The sequence below is a fragment of the Hermetia illucens genome, chromosome 4, assembly GCF_905115235.1.
Source record: "Hermetia illucens chromosome 4, iHerIll2.2.curated.20191125, whole genome shotgun sequence".
In the NCBI taxonomy this organism is placed as follows: Eukaryota; Metazoa; Arthropoda; class Insecta; order Diptera; family Stratiomyidae; genus Hermetia; species Hermetia illucens.
Window position 1 is genome coordinate 14,088,470 of NC_051852.1, and position 20,902 is coordinate 14,109,371.

Sequence of the window (20,902 nt, forward strand, 5' to 3'; positions counted from 1 at the left end):
TCTCTAGAATAAATAAGTCACTCATGCTAGTGGCAAGATGCAGTGAAGAAGGTGCAAACAAATCCCGTTCGAATGTGTCATGCGTATGTCATGGAAGAATGACTAAAAGTTCTAGTGTAAATTAGGCCCAGCCAGGGAACCTTGTGGCTTTCTGGAACCAAGCCAATGAACTGTTAACTTACAAGAGTCCAACTGACTCACACCCGCCAGCATCTGATTCAGGGAAGATCGTCAATTTATTCAGTCACTAATGGATTCTGGATGCGACATGCGTAAATCATTTTTAGTGTTTTTATGCATCATAGGTGAGGACAGGGGAGGCTTCACTGGTTTTGGCTTTCTAAGTAATAGGTGACCAGATTCCGCCAAGCTGGAACTATTTTCCTCAAAAAGGGGGTTTATTACTCTTGTCAACTTTTTAAGATACATTTCAATCTCCTGAATGGACCACTGGAAACCCGAAGGCATGCATGTTAGCCATGCCTCAGTACTATCAGTGCCAATTTTGACAGACCTCCTCGAAATATAAGGTCTACCTCTAGGTATAGTGCATTAGTCTAATTTCTCAACCCCCACATCCCCTATGCAAAAAAGATATTACATATGGATGCTGTGTATCTTTTCAGTACATGGCACACACCTTACTTAATCTGATCGCTTGTCTAGATACGCCGACGGCCACGACAACGACTTTTCTTACCTTGTCGTAAAGTTCATGAATCACACGTTCACGTTTTAATAGTAAGTGCGCAGACGGAACAGGTTTCGAATTATCTTCTTGTCATTTTTATGCATTTAATTGTTGGATTTTTCTTTATCTTTTTTTCCTAGAAGAGAACTTTTCTTTTTCTAATTAGCTTACGATGACGAGATTGAAGCTCTGGAGAGTAAAACTTAATGCAAGTGATTTAGTGATCAATGATTCTTTCGACTCAGGTTAGATTTTATAGCATTAAGATAAGATACATCTCAAATTTGTTCGAAATTATGCGATGTACATACACATCTACATCGAATAAAAGATATTTATAAATATCTGCATAATTTGCGGCTTCAAATCCGCATTTCAACTTAATGATGTGTCGATATTTCTGAATTCTAAACGCTCCAGGATCTCATTTATCTAAATTTTTATTTTAAGAGGTTGAATGGGAGCATGGTCCAAAGCCAGTTAAAAAGTGGATAATGTCATTAATCTGGAAAGAAGAAGTAATTTTATGCATATGGATATTAAGATGTTAGCTATAAAGTAACACGCTCATTAGGTACGCCCTATGGGTATATCTACGAGCACCATTTTAAAGATTTCGATACTCATGGCGTCACCACAGATGACAACAGTACCCAATACTAGACTAGACTTGTCCTGGATTCGGAGCAAAATATTGAGGACCTCCGGGATTACATTGATGAGTAAGTGTACAATGACGACACAAGCATAAGCTCATAAATGGGACGGACACCAATGGAGAAGAATGAAACTGAACGAGAAATGCAGGACAATCTCTTCCCGATGCTTCTCATGGCGTGAAAAGCCGAGGTTATGGGACAGGTCCAGAATGAATGAACTCTTCTGTCACTGGCAATGACTAAAGCTGGGATAGCTGGGTTGGCCAGAAGTGATCTTCCGAGTTGCATATTGTCAACAACTAGGGCAAAGTCACCTGCAGTCATATTATAAAAAATGGCGCCCAACGTGGGGTTTTAAAGCATTAAGTTTCACTGGCCCTGAGAAGGTGGCTGCTCCATGATGGGGACAGCCCTGAACGCCCCAGGTTTTAAGGATGCGTGGAGTTTTTATACATAACTAGATGAACCCTGCAGAGGTTGTTCCGCCTAAATATATTTGCAATAACTGCGGACTTCTTTCGTGTGCTGGAAGAAGTAAACAAATTAGATGATACACTTGCCCTTGCACTTTGTCCACACATACTCGAGGAAAACGACCAGATCCAAGTTTATAATGAAGCTCATTTGAAGTGTATCTTGCCAAGAAGCATACCGGAAGTTATCTGGTACCATCAATACCGGGATGGCTCTTTGGCGCATATGTCCCAGAAGAACTCTCCTGGCCGGATTATTTGTGGTTGGCCGCCTTGTGGAAGTTTCAAAGTGGTTGTACGCATATCGTTAACAGAGCTCCGTAGTGTGAAATTATACTGTAATACTCGGGCGCCATACTGCTTAATTGCAGCAGAGGCCTCTTAGGCATTCAATATAAACCTTGGCTGTACCAATCTCGTAGGGGGTCTGATTGTCGTCTCGAAATCAATCCGCATTTGAAGATGACCGTGGGATTATGTCTACACAACAGGCATTTAGGCTAAACTCCTTATGTGGACCGCTTTCCGCGCAAACCAGATACTTCCAACAATCATTTCATACTGTACTCCTAATTGAATAATCCGCAGTCCGTTATCATTGGTATCCCTATGTAAGCTATGGGAGCCGACGTATCGCCTGAATATGGGCTCCTTCCCTACTTGGCTGTTGAAATCTCCAAGTATGATTTTGATATCATACTTGGGACAGGTTTCGAGGCTCTGCTCAACTGCCTCGTACAGTCTCCTCTGCAGGGGTGTGGACGTTAATCAGGCTTACATTTCTCAATTTGGAAACGCAGAATGCATAGCCGTTCACTTATGTTTTCAAAGCCGATAACAGCGAGTTTCATTTTTTGGCTGACTAAGAAACCTACTACAGGCACATGGTCTACTGGATTGCCGCTATAATATATGGTATCGCGGCTCTTCTCCAGGAAACTGGTCCCTGTCCAACGAATTTCCTGCAAAGCTGTTACATTTGCCTTATATTGGGACAGGATATCGGCTAGCTGCTTGGCAGCTCCAGCTCTGTACAGGAAGCGCACGCTCCATGAGAAAGTACGCAAATAGTTATTCCATTGTCTTTGCTTGGTTCGTCATTGTAAAGTATATCCTGTCTGAAGCTCCTGTTTTGGCTTCGTAGAAAAGATCTTTTCCGTTTAGGGTTGTCAGCCCTACCCCACCCCTTACCTGGAGGACTCGCCTTCATCCTTCTCCGTCTGCAGCTTTCCGTTAAGAAAGAGCTCTCAACGGTCACCACATGGAGGTGGAGATAGGGTTTGGTAGTAGAGATGTTGGTGTTGGTTCAGCAGGCGTCTCCCAGGTTTCATAGTCCATAGTCCATATCCTCCATGTCCATACACATCTACATCGACTAACCAGTTAAAAACTGGATAATGTGACGGTTATACATGGATATCAAAATGTTAGTTGAACATAATCAACATTGTGATTTTTTCTTCATTCTCATCTCCATTCCCATATGTCCATTCTATTTCAACCCTAACCGAACGCTGACCCAGATTCATTCTTAAAAAGAAACCAGCCAACAAAGGTATTAACAAGTCGGAAACCGGAACCTCGGCGTTTCTGGTATGAAAGATTTTTTCTATGAGAATATTTGAGTACACTATATTTCCATTTGTACTCGTTGACATTCAATTCGATATGGTCCTAAATTTTATCTCCTAAGGAGTAGGAGTTTGACGCGAAAAAGGCAACTTTAGAGAATTATAACTTTGTTAAAATTAGTAGAATTTTCACCAAACTTTCCAGCATATTGCTTAATACTAAAACCTATATTACTGATATCGTAGCAGTACCCCATGCTTTTTGAAAAAAATTGTTTTTAGGTAGGTTCTGAAAATGGCTGGACAAATATAATAATTCGAAAAAGAATAGAGGTAATCCAGACAAATGAAATAAAAGGGTTTGCAACCAGCTCTGAGAAAGGAGTCCAAATCCTCGGGATGTAGCAAGGCTGTGCTCTAGGTACATGTACTGACAAGCCCAAGTAAAAAGCGGATGGAAGATTTACCTTGAGGCAACCTCAAGCATAATCACCAAGTCTTATTGCAGGAAAACAAGAAAGGATCAATCTCAACTTAGTGGTGAAAATATCCTGTGAGGGCAAGGCTAATAGTTTCCGCCACCAAATTAAAAAAAAATGCTTAAAGAAAATATCGAATAGAGAGAAATCTATATTACTTCAGTGGAGCAATTTAAACTGAAAAATATACAAGAATAACCTGAAGAAGATATATTGTATCCAGCAGGTAGATAGGTCGATACGATGCTGGGTTTCCAGGTGGCTTGCCAGGTTTCGGAAACAACAGTAACTTTTGCTTTTTCCACTAGACAGGGAATATTCCTTCTTTTAGGCACGCCTCGAAAGTGTTGGCGAAAAGGTCGAGCCTAGTTTTCACTGCCAGTTCCAAAGCTCGATTTGGGGTTACCATCCAAACCTGGGACCTTGTTGTCACCGATCCTACCGTACATTTCTCTCAGCTCCTCCATAGCTACTGTGGGTATTATTTAGAAGAACTACAAGCATCGGAACGATAACTATTATAATCGGTTGACAAACTTACTACAGCACAAGTTTTTTTTCGGTTGGGTAGGAGAATGTGTTTACGCACAAAGTTTTGGACCGCCGCAAAGGTGCGTCGCCGCAACTAAACACCTCCCCATCGTCAGAAGCTTGGAACTGTTTATCACATTAACTCAGTGTAGCCCCGAACTCTCCCGCAATAGCACAGCCTTCAAAGTAGGGAATTCCTCTCACCAACGGAAAGGAAACTGCTAGTTCAAGTAATCCCCTGGAACTCTACTTTCTTTGCAATGAAAAGTACCACAACGAAATGCGCAACACGGCTCCACCTGCCAACGCTCTTCAGTATCTCCTCGATAATATTGTATAGAAAGGGATCCCCTGTGTTTACATAAAGTTTTTGACGAACCCCATCCTACATTCCACAAGAAAACAAGGTCTAATTGGCTTCGTCCACAACCCTATTGCCAAACACACAACCAGGAGATGGTGCCTTCCCACTCTTGTGCAGGTAGGACCGAAAATTTCCATACCCACTTAGAAGCTCGGTAAGTAAATGGTCAGTCTCTGCCTCATCTGCCTCTAGTCTTATTTTGCCATTCATCTACTGTACGTTGCCATTCTTCGCGAGCAACCACCTTTGGCTCCTCTCCGTTACTATGGACCATCACCCGTTGAACTCGGCGGTGCTCGATGAACGCATCCACGACTTGTTGGATAGCATCAGCTGCAGAATTCTGCGCTCTAAAACCGAACTGCCGTAGGGAGAAGTCTCCAGCAGCACGTAACGCTTCAGCGAGTCAAACATCAAACATATAAAGCGGCCGATATGAAGACGGCAGCTAGGGGTCATTTTTCCCTTTATTGATCAGCACAACCTCGCTACCTTCCAACGAGAAGGGAAAATATTCCCTTCCAGGTAAGTGTTAAATGCACTGAACAGCAAGTCTGGCCAATGTTGGAGTACCACTTTGTATACCTCGGCCGGGGTACCGTTGGGTCCTGACATTGTCTTGTTTTTCATGTAGAGGACTAGGCTTTCCCAATTCTTCTATAGGGAAAAGTGGGTTGTCTTTCACATTTCTCTCTGGCCACCAACCCCCCCCCCCGCCTCTTCTGTACCTAAGATAACGTCCTCCAGAGGAACAAACCTGCATCAAAAGTCCGACATCGTGTCCTTCAGTATTAGATAGAGATTGAACATCGCATCCACAGAAAGCCGTCTCCTCGGCCTTTGGTAAGACCCCTAAGATCGGTGTTGTTCCGAACCCAGATGGCAACGGTACTTGATATGTTGTAGCATTTGACTGGAACTGCCCGGATTCATATCTTGCAAACTACTCAAACGAATCTGATTTTCACGTTGTTAAGAAGCTGTCTCGCATATTGCTCGGCAATTTCCCCTACAGCGAATTTTGGCCCCCGGAATTCGCAGAGGTGATACCAATCCGGGCCACTCCTACTTCAACCTTTTCTGAAGGGCATTCAAGATCTTGGATTTGCAGAGAGCACGTGGGTTCTAGACTAGGTACCAAAACTTCACACCCTGTGGCCCCTTGACAGCAACTCAAAGCGTAACTTTATCTGTTGTCCTCGGGCTTCGTTCGACTTAGACTTCACCACCCTTCGTTTTCCGAATGGAAGACACTTCCACCTCGCTATTTTCGAGTCCGATCCTATAACCTTCCGCCAGCAAAGCTAGCGCTATAGTTCGCCTCCCCACCGTTTCTGTTGGTGCTTAACCCTTCATGTTTCGTTGATTTTAGGCTGAGAGTTTTCTGACGACGCGATGTGTTAACGCCTGCTGTCCCTCCTCGCTTTCTTCTTTTGAGCTCTGGAGAGTACCTGAGGGGAGTATCCTTCAGATGCTCTACCTTCTTTCGTTTTTTCCCAAAGTTCACTCTGCAACGTGCTATGTGAGAGGCGCGGTTACCAATGCTTTTGGCGCATATTCTGTTCTCCATGTCCACCTGTAGTACGAAATTCGATCCAATAGCTCCTCCAGCTCTGCCTGTTTCCACGCATTTGCTGACGTTTTTCTGGGGGAACAACGCAGACGTCATGTGCTTCACAAGTGCAGTGAACTTTTTTATAATCGATTTTGATTTTTGGCTTTCGTAAGAACAGTCGACTGGGTTCCCACTAGGGTTATATTCGAACCTATCTGGTTAGTTTAAGCAGTTTCCCCTGTGCCTCTTTCAGCAACAACAACACTGCCTGGTACTACCTACGTTGCCGTCTCTGACCCAGATGCCGCATCACTTTATGAGTCTTCTTCTTTAATTGGACAACCCGATACCTCACCGAGTATTTGATTCCTTGTTACGTACTTCGCTGGGTGGGACATTTTCATGCTTTGTACAAACGCAGCCAACTTTTTCTCCATCCACACCGTATCCTCATTTATATCATTTTTATTCTCCATTGAAATTTCTAGCAGCGCATCATGTGGACTACAATAGTCAGGAGCAGGTATACCCTTGGAAACAAAGTGCTACTCGATTGGTGACTTCGAGGCAATGGGTGTTAAAGCGGAGCTTATTGTCGAAAGTGACTCCGAGGTCTTGAGTGGAATTTAAGCAGAATAAGGAATGTCCGTTAAGAGAATAGGAGAAAAAAGTGGGTGAGGATTTTACGGAGCAGGACATAAAGTGACACTGTCTGACGTTTAGCGCTAAACCATTAGTGGAGCACCAACTAACCAGAGTGTCTAGGTTAAATTGAAGGGAAACAGAGTCCATAGGCAACGATATAGCGGAAAACAACTTAAGGTCGTCGGGATAGAGCAAACAGGGACAAGTAAGGAGGGGAGAAGGTCGTTGAAAAAAAATAAAAATAACAAAAGGCCCAGAATAGATCCCTGTGGGACGGCAGAAAAAGTAGAGAAGGAACGGAAGTTCAACCGTCAAAAGAGATGCCACAGGATCAGTTGGAAAAGTAAAAGGCAAGTCGTAAAACAAGTGATATGGGAAAGCTTAGAGACGAGAGTTTGGACTAGAAGTATCTTGTGACTTACAGTGTAGAAGGCTTTAGCGAAATCGGTGTAAATGGTACGTTCTTCTTGACGTGAATTTAGACATTTGGCGACAAAGCTGGTAAAGTTAAGTAGATTGAAGGCAGTGGACCTACGCTTAACAAGCGGGTAATCCCGCGGGTGGTGGCGCTGCAGATTGCACTGTCGCAAATTCAGTTATAAACCTGATAACGACGACCTGCGGAGCTTCCATGCCTAGGAGGATATCGAGACGTGGCAAACCGTCAATATATTGGTGGATGGCGGAAACTGCAGAGCTCCGGAAGGAGTGTCACAGACGATCGGACGGGGGCATGTACCACAATAACAGAGTACAGCCAAAAGGAGAGTCCGCAGCGCAATAAACAGGAACAGAGCTCGCTCCTGGCAGGATCTGAACCAGGAACAGGAACCAGTGGGGGGAGGGGACTCGGTTACAAACTGGTAAACCGAAAATTCGAGGCTCTGCGAAAACCCTGTTCACTTAAGGCCGAGTAGTTGGACTGCAATGTACGGGCACTATTCCCTACGCACTTCGTATGGATGATGATGACTGTGAGGAGAGCGCCGAGGACTGCACACTTTTCGCTTTAAAAGAGTTGGAGCAGGCAATACCAGGACTTGATGGTATTCCAGCACAGGTATACAAACTGGTATTCCCAAATCGGTCAAACCTACTGCTCGGCGTATTCAACGCTTGTCTGAAAGAGGCAATATTCCATTCGCGTTGTAAGGTGACAAGGCTTGCGCTGATCAGCAAAAGGAAAGGTGACCCTAAATTGCCGACTTTGTATGCTCGGCACTCTTGGAAAAGTGCTCGAAAAGCTCATCAGAAGTAAACTCGCTGAAGCGATACGCGCTACCGGAGACCTATCTCCACGACATTCAAGTCGTGTATGCCGTCATTCAAGTCCTGTATGCCGTTCGATGAGCGAAGGCACATAGCCGCCAAACTCGACCGGTAGTGCTCCCCGTAACGCGTGACGTCAGAAACGTCTTTAATTTCGTAAGGTAGAAGACATTCTAGGCACACTAGACCATACTTTCCACGTGCCGAACTATCTCTTATTGAGGGATTATCTTAGGAACTGCATACTGCTCTATGAAGCGCTAGAGGGTTAGGGGGGTAGCGCAGGGATCCATCCCAGAACTGGAACGCTACCTATGATAGTCTACTTAAACTCGACATGTCAGAAGAGTCGCGCTTGGTCGGCTATGCAGATGATGTCGCAGCGCTTGTTGCTGGACGCACTGTCGAACAGGCGCAAAGCAGACTCGGCATATTGATGCAACGGGTAAGCGGATGGATGACTACTCATGATTTCAACCTTACGCTGGAAAAAATCGAAGTAGTTATCCTGATTAAAAAGAAAATTCCGACCCTGCGAGTCGATAATCGAGTCAAAATCAGCGGTAAAGTACCTCGGGTTGACTCTTGACTCAAAGATGAGCTTTTTTGAGCAAATCAAAACAGCAGCCAACAAGGCTGCAGCTGGAGTTTCGGCGTTAAGTAGGCTAATGGCAAACATTGGGGGTCCTACGTCTAGCAGGAGACGTCTCCTGATGAGTTCAACGCAGTCTGTCCTGTTCTACGGCGCAGAGATATGGGCTGACGCTCTTAACAAGGAGGTATATCTTAAACGTCTCGCGCAAGTACAGAGACGGGCAGCTTTGCAGGTGGCGTCTGCGTGCCGCACTGTCTCTGGACCGGCTGGGAGGGTGATCACGGGAGTTATCCCAGTTGATCTTCTTACTAAGGAGCCACAAGCCATATACAAGCGTAAGGGAGAAGAGCCTCGTAAAGAACGGCAACGCACCCTAGATGAGTGGCAACTTTCTTGGGAAAATGAAACTCGAGGCAGATGGACTGCGCGGCTCATTAGCAATTTAGGTGCATGGCTGAATCGGAAGCAGGGTGCGCCTGACTATTTCCTTACCCAGTTCTTAAGTGGGCATGGAGGTTTTCAGATTTACATGCAGAAAATTGGAAAGGCACTATCTCCGGGTTGTGTGTTTTGCAATGGAGTTGTGGACGACCCCCATCACACTTTTTGTTTTTGTGGAAGGTGGGATGGGATTCGTCAGCAGCTCTATTTAAACACTGGGAATCTCTCTCTAGACAACATTGTCGAGGAGGTGCCGAGGAGTGCTGACAGGTGGAGCCGTGTTATCTGTTACGTTCAAGTCGTTCTCCTTGCAAAGAAGATAGAGCTCGACCGATGGAAGAGCCGGATGGCAGGGGGTTCCTTGAACTGACAGTTGCCTTCCTTCTCTCCCCTCTCGTTGGTGAAAGGACTTTCATGATTTAAAGGCTTCGTAAGACCGGAGATTTCGGGGACTAGCCCGAAGTAATGTGACAAACGATATCAGGCAGGTTCTCTGACGATGGGGAGGTGTTTAGTTGGTACTTTTTCATTTGAGAGGATCTTGATATCAAGCGCTCGCTTTCATTAAAATTTTTTGGAGACAACTGGAAACCCCTTTCCCAGTTTCTTAATCAGTCATCGGCTGAAATACAAGAACAACTTAGGTACCTCATTATGCAGGGTTCTCATTCCTAGCTATTTTCCTCACAGCTACGGTGGTCCACGTGTATATTCAAACTGGGCAAATCAGCTTCCCTCCCTAAAATTGATCTGCAAATCGATATGAGCCGATTTTACCATCATTAGAGATTGCCTTCAATCTGCCTCCCGGGGAGCAGTTTCTCCACAGGTGTACGTCTGTCTGGTTGCCTGCCTATTCCCGTCTAAAGCGACTGTGACTTTTGAAAACCCTCTTTCCACCTGTCGGATCAGCGCTTACTAATTGTCCTCAAACGTATTGAGCGTGATAAGATTCCAGAGTGTTATCAATGAAGAATTGACTATTCTCCACAATTGAATTTCCTATTTGTAAGTATCTGAGCTATTCTTAGCACGTGTAAAAGCTATTGTTGACTGCGTTATTGTTTTTATACGTCCACTCATAGCTTTGTCTACGACGCCACATTTTCATTAGAGTCCATTATAAAACTCCGAAGTGTTTATGAAAAAGTGCAGCACGTGTAAGAATAAACAAAAGTAAACCCGAAAAAAAACCCAACAACAAAAAAGACAATCGTCAAAAATCTTTGCAATAGTATTTGATTTCAGTAATTCTATCTAGATAGTTCCCCATTGCATGCTCTTCAGCTCCTTCCCAGACATGGAAAAATTCAGAATTCTAAAAAGTTCTTAAGATTTCGCTCAGGAAAGCTTCATGGACTGTGTGTGATGCTTAAGATGAGAAGGAGAAAAAAAGAACCAGTTCTCCAGTCGTTCCGGGCACGAGTATTACCAACGAAAACAAGTTTTCCATCTAGAAGATGTCGGTTGTTATTCATCTCATAGTATCTGACTATCTTACTTGAGTGGAGTCTACCTGAGCTCGATACTTTGTTTTCGCTTTTTTATTCGAGCTCCTCACAGCATCTTTAAAGATATCCAAGCCTTCAAGATGGAAAACATAAAAGCACATCAGCGACCAGCATCCCAATCGCTGTACCATGAAAAGTGGTTACGAAGCAGAAGAGAGAATGCTTAAGGCCATAAATAACCGAGAACCCTGAAAAGAGCAACAGAACAAAAAACCCCAAACATGCCACATGAACAAGGTATTAAAGGTTGAAAAGTATCTTAACCCTTTTGGATTAGAATCTGGGTCTTAAGATGGTTAGAGGTATTGTGAGATCAGGTTCAGATTTGATAGTGTCATTCAATGAATCCGATAGTACTCGATATATGAACGTACAATAGTTCAAATCAGGAGCTCGACAATCTGGCCATAGTGTCTGCATTTTAATGAGCCATAGCAAGCTTAACCTGGCTTGAATGCATGTCCTTAATGAGTCCATATTTCTCACCTCAACGGAAGGGTTAATAAACTAACCACCATATCTTGGTTGGGATGCAACCACAGCTCAGCATAAAAACCGACTCCAAGACGCGGCTGGACCACGGAAAGAAAAATGAGATCCCTCCAAGAAGGTAGGCACAATCAAGTACGTATAGGAACACACCTATCCTATAGTTACCACTTGAATGCTTAATGGAGGAGATCAAGACCTTTTATGGCTCGAGGTCTTCTTGCAATGACTTCTCTCGAACCCAACCACAAAACTCCATTTTTATGCTTCGTGCAGGGCATCTCAGCACAGCATAGTCTTGACATCTTCTTGTTAAACTTCCGTGCGGGTCCATTCCGTGCTACGATTCTAATCACGTACGGAGTTTCGACATTGTGCGATCTGTTTTCGGAGGAAAAGGAATTCTTCTAGCAAGGGTATCTGGTATTTGACGGTGTTTGCATGGATATTGTACACAACAAGTCAAAATGAAAGTGAACTGGCTCTGGGAGAATTGAAGCTGATGTCCTTGTTGTCTCAAGTGCATCTCAACCCTTAGAGGAACCATTATGTTCCTCCAAGATCTGTGGCCCTGACAGTCCTTTTAACTATGGTCTTCCGGAGATGACGCTCAAATATGTAAGTAGGCCTGCAACAGAAAACCTTCTAAAGAACAGCTTTCTGTAGGTCCACCCTCTCCTCCTGGTCTATGACCAAATTCCTCAAACTTCTGGGCTCATTTCCGCCTCAATCAACCCTTTGCCATCATTTCTTTCGAAAGTGTATCCAGAGGGACCAACTAGACTGATCGACTGCACTCTAAACATTTCAAACAATTTTGCTCTTGTTCACTAGTCTCGAGCGCTAGACAACCCAAAGTCAAGACACACAACAATTCCTGCTGTTTTTCGAAAAGACCCAAGTTTTTCTGCACTCCACACCTGGATGGCTCGGATGGGATCTTAGTAATCCACTAACATACTAAATGACTTGCGATTTCTTTCAATTTCAACTTGAATGCGATAATGCTGTGCGCATTGTCAAGGGGATTTCTAGTTAAGAACAGACAATTACGGCAAGAGACTGTTGTGCCATCATCGCGCAGTCATTCTGGAAAAAAAGTTGCAGGAATGCTGTCTGTAATGATACTGGATGCATCAGTAAACGACGGAGGCCATATATGCAAGAAGGCATGCATAAATCTTGTGAGCAGCACATATGAGAGTTGTTTCGTTTCGTTGGAGTAAGTGAGCTTATGGGAATCTGCAAAAATTTTATTTAATTGCGGTTACTGACGGCTGATAGTTAGCATGATGATAGACAAACGAGGGATTACAATTTGGCATAGAGAGGAGGTAAGACACTCATGATTTCTTGTGAGAAAAAGACTGATGGGATGCCCAAAGAAGTCGCCGTACGTAGGTTCCTTTTCCAAGGCATATTCCATTGAAAGACTATGAGCCCGACTATTACCGAGCCCTTGGGGATCACTAGGTATTCCCAGCCTTATCGCAAGAAAACGGGTTCATACAAGGAAAAGTATTTCAAACCACAGAGACCATATACTTCAGAGGCTTTTCCGGTTCTCTTTAAGAATTTGATCTCTATGTATGCCAATTCAGAGATCCGGGTTTGATCTTTTTACTTTTTTTCTGACGACCCTAGCGATTCTTCAGTTACTGCTTCACAAGTCTTCAGTAAAATTTGGCTATAATTTGAGTATTATACTTCTGCTTCTACTCTGTAAAAAGTAGGTCGAAAGAGTCACTAGATAACGCTTTTCCACACTCACGCAAACCAAGCCTAGTGGACCCAAATCCCTGGGCAAGGTCCTAGAAAGACACGTTTGCGTACCAATGCACCCACATGTGATATCCACCCTTTGCTGAAAACCCACCACTTCCTCATTCGTAGATACCTTTCCTCAGGGGATTACATCTCTCAACAGCTACCCTTGGATTACCTTTATTGAAAAGTTTGCAACAAACCAGCTGTTTTCTGACTTAAATAAATTCCAAAATAAATCCATGCGCGGGGGGACTGCCAAGTGTAAATCTGCACATATACTTCTTCTTCTTTTTCTTCAGCCTTTGTCCCGTTCACAAGCGGGGTCGGCTCGTCGTGATCGGCTTCGCCATTTGGCTCTATCGAATGCCTGATCTGGGTGCAATCTCGAGGCTTTCAAATCCCCATCCAGCGTATCAAGCCACCGTTGCTTAGGTCTGCCTTTTGGTCGTTTACCATCGACTTCGATGTTCAGACCAATCTTTGCAAGTGAATTCTCGTTTGCACGAATTGTGTGACCATACCATCGAAGACGCCTCTCTCGCAACTTTTCCACGATCGGTGCAACCCCATAACGATCGCGGATATCCTCATTTCGGATGTGATCTAAACGTGTGACGCCACTAGTCCAACGTAGCATCTTCGTCTCCATTACCGCGAGACGCCGTTCATTGTCTTTTATAGTCGGCGAACACTCAGAACCATAGAGAGCGACTGGACGGACGACATTGCGGTAAATTTTAGATTTGAGACGTTCGTTGATACGTCGATCACAAAGGACACCAGTTGTGGAACGCCACTTCATCCAGATTGCGTTAATGCGTGAAGCAATTTCATAACGCAGCTCTCCATTGGCTGATAGCGTTGACCAGAGGTATTTAAATCTCTCAGTTCTGGGTAGATCACTGCCGCTGACAGTGATTGTGCTTGTTTCATGGGGATCGGTCATCAAAAATTCAGTTTTGTTTAAATTCAATCTGAGACCGTGTTGCATGAGGCGATCATTCCATTTTTGAACAAGTTGCTCGAGATCATTTTTGCTATCAGATGCTAGGAAAACATCATCTGCATAAAGCAGTGTGTAGGGCGCTGGACGTTGGATATCCCGTGTGACGGTGTCCATAACAAGGACAAAGAGGAGTGGTGAGAGGGCACTTCCTTGATGAACTCCAACAGAGACACGAAGCGGTTTTGATACACCCACCATACTTCGAACTTTACTTTTCGGATCGTGGTAGAGCAATTGAACCCAGCGCACGAGTTCTTCTGGCACGAAGTGTTGTCGTAAAGCATACCAGATGAGTTCGTGTGGTACTGTTGCTTTCCCCGATTTCATTTGTTTTATTGCCTCCTCGACTTCAGTTGCGCTGACTGGTGGAACTGCTCCAAATGTCGGCAATGATTGTGGAAGTGGAGGATGAGCAAATTCTTCAGTTGAAATCTGCTCGAAGTATTCTCGCCATCTATCCGTCGCGGCTCGACGATCAGTAAGCAAAGTACCGTTCTTGTCATTAACACAACAGAAGTGTTCGATATCCTGTGTGCGTTCATCACGGCTTTTAGCAAGTCGATACAGATCTCTCTCGCCATCCCGAGTGTCCAGTTTATCGTAAAGATTTTTGAAATGGTTCGCTCGGGTGACAGCGACCGCTTTCTTTGCTTCCCGGTTGGCATTCTTATAAATTTGCCAATTAGCAGGCGTTTTATCGTCGAGATATTTGTGGTAGAGGCGTTTCTTTTCACGGACCTTCATTTCAACATTATCATTCCAAAGCCAAGTATCTCGGTTGATGTACCGCTTACCCGGCTTGGTGACCCCGAGGGTTGCAGAGGCCGCTTTGTGGATCGTGTCTTTCATTTGGTTCCATGATTCTTCCACATTCGTAATGGTTGGCAATCGTATGAGTGAGACCGTTTCTTCATTCTTCTCACCAAATCGCCACCATTTAATGCGCGGCGGGCCAGTGCGTTCCTCACGCCGTGTTATCGGTGGCTTAATGGACAGCAATCAACGGCCGATGCTGAGGTGCGATGGTCTTATAGGGAACGACTTTGCAATCAGTGACAGTGGTAAAATGTTGGCGTCTTATGAGAATATAGTCGATTTGCGTTTTATTGTTCCCACTATAAAATGTGGGAAGATGAGACAATCGTTTGATGAACCATGTATTCATAAGTACAAGGTCATGGGTGTCCGCAAAATCGATTATACGCTCGCCACCTTCATTGCGCGCTCCGAACCCCTTTCCCCCATGGCATCTGTTACCGTCTGCCTTTTTACCCATATGACCATTAAGGTCGCCGGCAATGATTATGTAATCGTCAGCAGGCACGTGACAAGTCTTTTCATCGAGAAGTTGCCAGAAGGCATCTTTCTCGGCATCAGGTCGGCCTGTCTGTGGTGCATACGCGGTGAAGAAGTGAATAGTGCGATCAGCTGATATAATGGTGAGCTTCATCAGCCGATTATCAAATCGTTCGACTTCTTTAATGGCATCACGGAAACCCTCTGAGATGGCAATGCCAACACCATATTGAGTGTGTGGGTTACCAAAATAGAGAAGTTTGTAGCCATTTTTACCGCGTTCGCGTTCAATGTCGCAGCTTTTGGAACCAGACCATCGGGTTTCTTGCAGAGCGCAGATGTCAATGCACCTTTTCCGAAGGGCTCTTGCGAGTTCCTCGGTCTTTCCAGTTAGGGTACCAACATTTAGCATGCAGACACGTATTTGTTTTGTTCGTTGTGTGCGGACTAACTTGCTTACGTCCTGACGCCGTCCATGCGTCCAGAACCCTTGCCCATTTTTCGAAAAGTAAGATCAGGTAGCTAACCTCGCAAAGTATTTTATTAGAAATGTGGTGCCCTTCACCACTTGCGATTACCTGAAAAGCCCTTCAGCTCCCCCAACAATTTTTCAGAACCACACTCGTCGACCATCTTTGGAGAATGGGTTCTACTGCATGGCGTAGTCCGCAATGGAACTACCGCCCTTTCTTAATGCCCGATCTATCCACTGCCACTTCCGTCTTCCGATGACATTGCGTATGAGCACCAAGCCTGTGCGCCGATCAATTTCATCGTTTGCGATAGTATCAGGCCAGCGAACTCCGATGATACGACGCACATAGGTATTGACTAAAGTTTGGAGCTTTTCAGCAACAGGGGGGTTCGCTTTCCATGTGCTACTCCCATATAACAACACAGAAGGAACATTAGCACAGAACAGTCTCAACTTGATCTTGGTGTTGAGATAACTATAATTCCAGATTTTGGACAGGGCAACGAAAGGGGATTTAACGCTGTTAGTGCATCAGGCAAGATCTAGTTAGGTACCGCCGTCGGTACACACTACGCCTCCTGGATAAATTGAAAATTGATCGACGCCTCCGACACTACGCCCATTAATGCAGACAGGGAGAGTGTGATGACCCGTCAAACTTAGAACCTTGGTTTTATTGGTGTTTATCTTCAGTCCAACTACACTAGCCTCTTTTTTCAAATCCAGAGTCATTTGGCCAAGGCCCATGACCTATGGTGAGAGAGCAGACAGATGATAGATCAGCATAGTTCAGATATTTGAGGAAAGATGTCGTCGACCATTACATTCCTTCACGCCCTCCGGACAAGGCAGCATGCAGAATGTCACCAATAACATGAAGAAATAATATTGGTGACAGTATGCATCCCTAACGGACTCCGATTCGGACTTCAAAATCCTCCTAGATTTTACCTCGGTGCAGGACGTGACATTTTGCGCCTTTATATGTTGCTCTGACAATAGCTATTAGTTTCTCTGGAATGCCCTCCCCCTGTGTAGAAACCTCCAGATACACTCCCTGTTCCCGCTGTCTGAAGACTTCTCCAAACCGATAACGAGCAGGGGAAGTGATGATCTCAACTCTCCGCACTGTTCCAAAATGTCTTATATAGTGATGTGGTCAATGCAGGCGGACCCAGAGCGGAAACCAGCCTGTTCTCTAGATATTCTTTAATGCGTCCCAGGATTATTTTAGCTATTTAGCAAGGAGCCCGCAGATACCCCTCCAATGATCCCACTCAAAACATATGCTCTTTTTCGGAATTTTGACGATCATCACCTTTTTCCAATCCCTGGGAAACATCGGGGATTCTCAAGATTTCCGAACGAGTGAAAATAGCAGATCTACAGTAAGTTCAGGGGCAGTTATAAATTACTCTGCCCAGCGACTTTACTCCCTTTGAGTGCATTGACGCCCGTAACCGCATATTACATTGACTAGCCATTTTATGCACAAGAAGAGGAACCTCACCGGATGTCATACTTTCTAGAACCGCGATGAAGTGCTCGCTCCATCTCTTCAGTTGTCCATCATCGTGAATTGAAAGTCAACCATTGACGCCCCTCACAGGAACATCCAAAGATTTGCGACCATATGCAAGCTCCTTGGTAATGTGGTATACATTTCTGAAATCATTTCGATTTGCGGCATCTTCCGCTTCCCTAACCAGCGCAATAGCAAATTCTCTCTTTTCACGGGGTACACTACCTTGAACTTCTCATGATTTCGCTCGATTTCGGAGTTAGGGCGCGCCACACCCGCCATTACACGCAACGATCAGTAGAACCTTCAACCCTTCCGTTTATCGATCCGCTTCCACGACTCCGCATTCACCCAGACATTAAGACTTCCCTTCGGGGCGTGGCCATGAGAAAATGCACAAATCGCTATTTCGTTGTCGTTGCCGGGTTCGTCGTTGTATAGTGGCTCCCTAACAGGTTGTTTTCCGTGTTGGGTCAGCTCTACCCAACCCCCAACCAGGAGTAGCAGTTGGTACAATTTGTCCCGTTTTTAGGCGCGGGAGACTCGCTTTCATCCTTCTCCGTCTACAGCATTTCGTTAAGAAAGAGCTCCCAGCGGTCACCACGTGGAGGTGGAGATAGAGTTTGACAGTAGAACTGTTGGTATTCACAATCAGGAGATCGCGCCTTCCCAATCCTTTGCAGATAGCACTGAAAACCTCCATGAATTTGGATAATGAAATAATAAATCTCACCGTGCGTTCGGTTCAACCCCGGGTCTAAATTGTCGATGAGCCGCGCAGTCCATCTGCCCCTTGGCTCATTTTGCCAAGAAAGTTGCCACTCAATAAGGGTGTGTTGACGTTTTTCACGGGCAACCACCTCTCTTCAGTTTTCGCCCTTATGGCGCTAGACAGTTTTACGTTCTTTGGCAAGGATGGTAACGGGGATCACTTTCGCGATCACCATCACCGCCGGTTTTGAGACATTGCGGCAAGCAGACGCCACTCACAAAGCTCCCCGTCACTACACTTACGATACACCTCCTTATCAAGGGCATCAGACCATACCTCCGCGCCATAGAGCAGAACCGACTATGTTGGTCCCATAAGAAGACGTCTTCTAGTAGATATAAGGCCCCAAACATTCGCCATTAGTCGATTCGAGCCCTGTCCGCTGCTGCTTCGATTTGCTCGAAGAAGCTCATTTTTGAGTCGAATATTAAACCAAGGCATTTAACCGCTGGTTTTGACTTTATAGTCAACTCGCCAGTCAATATGGGACGCAGGGGCCGGAATTCTCTTTCTGGCCAAGATGGCTGATTCGGTTTTTTCCAGCGCAAAGCTGAAACCATGAGCAGTCGCATCCCGTCGCATCAATATGCCAACAGTGCGTCCGGTAACAAGTGCCCGACGCCGTCTGCATAATCGACCAGGCGTGACTCTTCGGACATATCGAGTCTCAGCACGCGGAAGCGTTCCAGAGGTCCGGCTCTAGGATGGATCCCTGTGCTACCCCCGACGTGATTTCCATCCTCTTCTAGCCCTCTAGCATCTCATAGAGCAAGGAGAAGTCTTTCAGATGATACCTCAATATCCGCAAGAGGTAGCTTGACACGTGAAATGAGTTTTCTAATGTGAATAGTGCTTCTGACATCAAGCGTTACGAAGAGCCCCCCCCGTCCAGCTCAGCGGCATCCACGACTCGCATAATAGCATCAACTCTGGATCTCCCTACTCCCAAACCGAACTGCCGTGGGGATAAGTCTCCAGCAGCTCGCTTCAGTGAGTCCACTGCTGATGAGCTTTTCAGACACTTTCCCAGCAGTGTAAAGCATACAAATTGGACAATATGAAGACGGCATCTTAGGTCCGCTTTTCGTTTTACTGATCAGTGAAAGCCTCGACACCTTCCAACAAAAAGGGAAAATCCCCTTTCATTCATGCGTTGAATGCAGTAGGTCTGGCCGTTGTTGGAGTACCAGTTTGTATATTCCTGCTGAAATACCATGGCGTCTTTTTGTTTTTCACAGAAGGGCTGCCTGTTTATAGAAAAAAGTGGACAGTCCCCGGCGCTCTCCGCGCTGACATCGTCATCTCGTACAGAATACGCAAGGAATAGTGCCCGCACAACGTGGTCCATCTGTTCTTCCTTAAGTGAATAGCGTTTTCACAGAGCCCCGATTTTTTGAATTACCAGTCTGTAACCGAGTCCCCACGGGCCCCATTCACCTCGTCAATCAGCTCCTGTCAACAGCGAGCTTTGCTCCTGTGCATTTCATCTCCTTCTGGCTGATATGTACTTTGTCATTATGGTACATGCCTCCTCCCGGTCGTTTTGACGTTGTGTTAAGCGGTGGAGTCTGTGACACAGAGAGCTCTGCAATTTCCGCCGTCCACCAATACGTACAAAGTTTGTAACGTCTCGATGTTCTCCTGGGCACGGAAGCTCCACAGGCAGTCGACATCAGGTTCATAGCTGACTTAAAGATACTGTCAGATGCAGCGCCACCACCCCCAGGAGTACCTCCCAGCGCGGCCCCAGCTGTTCCCAGAGTTTTGACAAACCTTCCGGTGTTCAGTTTCGCAACGTTCCATGCCCAGAAAGAACGCCGGGATGGCACACACCAAGAGTTTGTGTCAACCACTTCGCAGCTAATGTATTGATGGTCGCCTGCCGAGAAGTCTTCTAGAATTCGTCACCGCACCCCACCAGCCACGCCAGTGGCTTCCACGCGAAGATTACGTCTGGAATCTTCCCTTGTAGCCTGGGCCCGGAACGTTGGGGCGAATCCAGTGTTTAAAGCTACCAGCCCTGTTCTCGCTGCCATTTCGAAAATGGCTTCGCTTCTCTCTGGAGGTTAGGCGAGATATGCCCCATTCAAGTACCCTGGCATTGAAGTCACCCCCGACCTGGATCCACCCTCTGTGTCCAAGACAGCGTCCTACAGAGAATCAAGCCTGCCTCGAAGGTCCGCCATCATCCCATTCGATGCTAGGTAGACCCTGAAACCCTTGAGACCCGTTACACCTAGACACCAAATCCAGACAAAGCCGTCCCCTCGACGTTGGGCAAGAACTCTAAGGATGCCACGAGACTGGATCCTTGTTTCGGTACTGCTCACTGATAAGCATTAAATCAACTTTGGTCTCCGATGCGAACTACGTTAACAACTCGTGAGCGGTTGCACTCCCGTGCATATTGACGTGTATCCTACACACTACCCAACCAATTCTGATTTTCCCGCTGTTTAGTAGCCGCCTCGCGTATTGCACGATGACTTCCACAACAGCGCTTTTTTGGCCTCAAGAGTTCGCAAAGGTGATAGCAATCCGGAGACTATTTACCTCCGGACATTCGCGTTTGATGGCCTCTTGTAGCTCGTTCTTTTCTGTGAGGCAGTCAACGTCTAGGATTTCCAAAGAGCACGCGAATTCCAGGCTGGAAACCAAAGTTTTCTCTCCCAGAAGCTCCTTGACTTTGTTCTCGAGCCTAATTCGACTAGGACCCCACCATCATTTGGTTTTCGAATGGAGGACACTTCTGCTCAGCTGTCTTCGAGCTTGATCTTGAAACGGATTTCCC